Source organism: Penaeus monodon, chromosome 8, assembly GCF_015228065.2.
Source record: "Penaeus monodon isolate SGIC_2016 chromosome 8, NSTDA_Pmon_1, whole genome shotgun sequence".
NCBI lineage: Eukaryota > Metazoa > Arthropoda > Malacostraca > Decapoda > Penaeidae > Penaeus > Penaeus monodon.
The window spans coordinates 4727153-4732152 of record NC_051393.1 but is presented as its reverse complement, the minus strand read 5'-3'; positions in this window follow the sequence as shown (position 1 = coordinate 4732152).

Here is a 5000-nt window from a genome sequence, read left to right as displayed (position 1 = left end):
ATATATATATATATATGTATATATATATATATATATATATATATATATATATATATATATATATATATATATACATAACAGTAAAGCCTCGAGGAATAAACTATTCTTAGATTGAGGAAATTCTGAACTGAAGTTTGGAATTTGTTAAGAAAAATCCTACAGGTTTGTGATTAATATTTCGAAATAATGTTGACAAGAGGATACGGACCTACATATATCCTTCATGTTATAACTAATGTTTTTTTCTGTGTTTATTATACTATTTTTTCACGGACCTCAGTGCATAGTGTTTGTTGATATTCTCCGAAGATCCGGATCCAAAAACATCCTCTGAATATAATAATTCATATACTGAATTAGTATAGTTTAACGCTGGATCCCTCACGGAGTCCAAACCTTCCGACTTTTGCAAGAAACTCTAATAATTTTTCCTTCCTTCAGGAAACTTACTCTCTCACACACACTCACGCGCACGCACACACAGCACACCCCCCCCAAAACACCCCACACACACACACACACACACACACACAACCACACACACACACACACCACACCCACACACACACACACACACACACACACACACACACACATACACACACACACACGGAATGATAAAAAAGGACAAAATTTACTTCGGATAACGCGCCCGCTAACACTCAACGGCAGCATTAACAACAAATTAAGAAAATAAACTGTTTGGTATGAGCGGGTGTCGAGGAAGCTGAGTTTGATGGCCTGAGTTAGTACGCGATAAGGCAAATAAAGTCCACTGAAGATTTCTAGTCGAGAAAGGGGATATAAGAAGGGTTCTCGGTGTATTTATATTGTATATAAACATACTGGTGGAATCCCATTCACTCTCGTTATTCATTACGCAAAGATTCCGATCGTCTTTTGTCACCAGATCTTGATGGAAATAACTGCTCAAGAGACTGACGATATGATGTTTATTTCACGGGAAATTTACCAACCCTGGTTTATTTGGGACAAAGCTACACTACGTCCCGCCATGTCCCTCGTTTAAAATTTTAGCGTTAGCAGGACGACACGAGAGCGGAAAGTGGTGGGAAGATGGCGTCCTCTGCCGTAGCGATTCATTCAGTCGACATGCTTTATTATATTATTATTTCCATGTTGTTATTATTATCATTTTATGTTATCATTATCTTATTGTTATTTTCGTGTTATTATTATTATCATTTTATGTTTTATTATTATCATTTTATTATCTTATTATCCTTTTCGTTGCCAAGACTGTAGATGGAGGGAAATGTCACACCCATTTCTTAAGAGACGCGACCTGTTCTCCCATCTTTTAGTGAAAGGAGCTCCTTTAAGGTATTATTGTGAAAAAATGACTCATAAAACTTCATACTGCAATCCTCATGAGCCCAAAGTTTTTCGCAGTTTGAGCTTTTTTGACCAGCTAGCACGCCTGGCAAAATGACATCATTCCCCATTTTAATGTTAGTTTGGAAACATGGAAAGAAATATCTGTGATTCTTCATTTATTCTGCTTCCAAATTGTTCCTTGATGATTGGAAAGCGATTAGAATTGTGATGATTTATTGATCTTTTGACAAGACATACAAGAAGTAAGAAAAGAAAAAGTTAACATGTCATGTACATCACAGCTTGTCATTCTGAACCTGATATTTTCATTTCAAAGTACTTGGCATGATCCGCTATGAAACCATTTCTTGTGCGTGTGTGTGTGTGTGTGTGTGTGTTTTGTGGTGTGTGTGTTGATGATAGATAGATATAATATAATAGAAGAAGAAGGATAAAACACTAAATTGCCAACACCTATTCCAAAAACTAACAAGAAAAAGTATACATAAACCGCATGATCATTGACCACGTGACATTAAAGACAGTCTTTAACCAGCAATCGAACGCGAGGGTCTCTCACCTGCGTGGGAATGATTCCGAAGCTGGCGGGAGCAGGTGTGCTGAGTGAACACAAATGTTAAAGTTTAGTATTCCGGTTCATTATATATATATTTTTTCTTCTTCTGACTTTTTATTTTTATTTTGTCAGAGTTGTTAGAGGTACTGAGATTTTTAATAGTTTTTTATTGCTTTTTACTGTCATATATCTTTTAACAAAAAATGAGGTTGTTTCTATTAATTTATTTCGTCGTGAAACCATGTGGAAAGTTTGCTTTTTTTCTAAAAAAAATTTTGAAAATTTTGAAAAAAAAAATAAAATAAAAGTAGAGCATCAAAATAAATCAAATAAGATAGATCATTTTTTAGAATCTATTGTCAGCGCTGTTAAAAGGATTCAAGTAAACAGACCGTAATTCATTCTGAAAGTCAGCATAACTGTATAACATACACACACACACACACCACACACAAACACACACACACACACACACACACACACACACATACAAAGGTGCCTTCGAATGTATATTTCTCTACGAATATGCCATGGCCGTTCAGCAAGATGAACAATTCGTAATATGATAACATTATATCTATCTATCTATCTATCTATCTATCTATCTATCTATATATATATATATATATATATATAAAAATAAATAATAATTATATATATATATATACAATATATATATGTATATATTATTTGGTTGTTGTGTGTGTGTGTGTGATTATATAGTATATTAATGCATTGGAGATGTGATGTTATGTGTAGATATGTATATTATGCAACTACACACTTAGTTAGGTGGTCAGCTCAAGGGACACACACACAAAAAAAAGACAAAAATAATAATAATAAAAGGGAAAATTAGCAAAAAAACCCGGAAAGCAAAAGGGAAAAAATAATCACATGGGCAAAATTTACCTGGATGAACACGAAAAAACTACGGTTCGAATCATTATAACTTCACACACTGCGCGTCACTGAGGGTCATTATCGTAGGTTTGCACATCATTGCACATCACTGTCAGGGGTAATACAGCAATAAAGCCGGGGAAAAAAAGGCAGTGTCACACATGCCCGGCATACGCATCAGGAGGGTTTCCCTCAACAATATACGAGTTTCCACTTCGTTTTCCACAACAAAGCATCTGTTGCAACCATTCCGCATTTTTACAACTGTTTTTTTTTTCTTTGGAACTTTTTTTGTGTTGTAATTTAAGGGCCCCCGGATCCGTTAGCGGTTAAAAACTTTTGTAGTCGACATACAACCCCCCCCCCCCCCCCCCCAACAGAGTGTCCACTGCCGTTGGACGTCTTGGCATGTCGCTACTTACTTGGACCAATCATAACTTTAGACAAGGTATGAATGAGAATGAATATCTTCACAATACAAGAAATGTATTTGACCGGTTTCGAATGCGTCTTCGTCAGAAATACATGTATTTCTGACGAAGACGCATTCGAAACCGGTCAAATACATCTCTTGTATTGTGAAGATATTCATTCTCATTCATACCTTGTCTACAGTTGTCAATATGAATACGGTTCATCAATCATAACTTGCCTGGCAAGTCATCAAGACACGTCCGCAGCAATGCATATATATATATACATACATATATATATGCATACATACAAAACAGTATATATATATATATATATATATATATATATATATATATATATATATATATATATATATATATATATATATATATGTATGTATATATGTGTATATATATTATAATATATATATATATATATATATATATATATATATATATATATATATATATATATATATTATATATATATATATATACTGTATTGTAATGTTCCCGAAACCCCTAACACTTTGATACACTTTGATACATGATTACCCTTTTCATTACTGAAACCTTTTGAACATCTTTTCCGTTTGTATCACAGCTTATGCTTTCAACTTGAGACACTCCGGCCAGCCAATCAAAGCGCGATATTTTTCAAATATATTTCACGTCGTCTCAGATAGGGATTTAGATTTTCATTAATTATGAATCGCATTGTCACTTTCTTGATAAAACTTTTTATTGCAAAGGTGCATAAAATATCTATGTACCTATTTAGTAGTACATTAAATATATGTTCACTTTATATGAGTAAGAATAGAAGTCAATCATGACGGTCGTTGGAATGACATGGTAAGAATTTCCGAGCCATATGATGTGGCATTAACTTCAGTGGGGTGAATGTTTACAAAATCATATTATACGTCTATGGCGTAAGATAAACTCAAAAATATCAATGAAAAGTTTGCGTATTTTGATTTGTTGATATACTTCAATCAGTAAATCAAGAATTACCCAGTTGTCTGTTTTAGACATGGAGATCACTCGCGGTGGATACGATAAGATGCAAAACATATATCTCCCACTTTTCATATGAAGAACAATGTATGTAATAAGAGAAAAATATGTTGACCGAATCTAAAGAATACATTTAAATTGTCTACAGCCTTGCGAAGCGAAGAGTGGTGTGTACTGACAATTTAAGTTGCAGAGTATTCAGGTAATTTTTCCATTTTATTTGAAGCTTCCACAATGTTTTGCCTGTTATGGAAAATCATACCAGCATATCAAGTACTTTAATTGTTTTTATTGACCTTTTTTAGGAGAAAAAAAAACTTTTCCTTTTCTCAAAACTGTTTATGTCAGTGCACACTTGAATGATATCGTGTTTTGTAGCGACCGTGATACAACTTGAAACAATGTATTAAAGTTTATGGGTTTCGGGATGCTACAAAAAAGGCATATATATATATATATACTATATATATATATATTTATACTATATATATAATTTAAAATATATTTTATATAATATTTTAAAATATATAAATAAAATTATTATATATATATTTTATATTATTTTTATATATTTTTATATATATATATATATATTATAATATATATATTATAAAATAAAATAAAAATATAATATTTTATATATCTATATATCTATATATAATATAAATTATTTATTATTATTATTTATTTAATATATATTTTATAATATATTATATTTTATATATAATTTTATAATTATATAATAATAT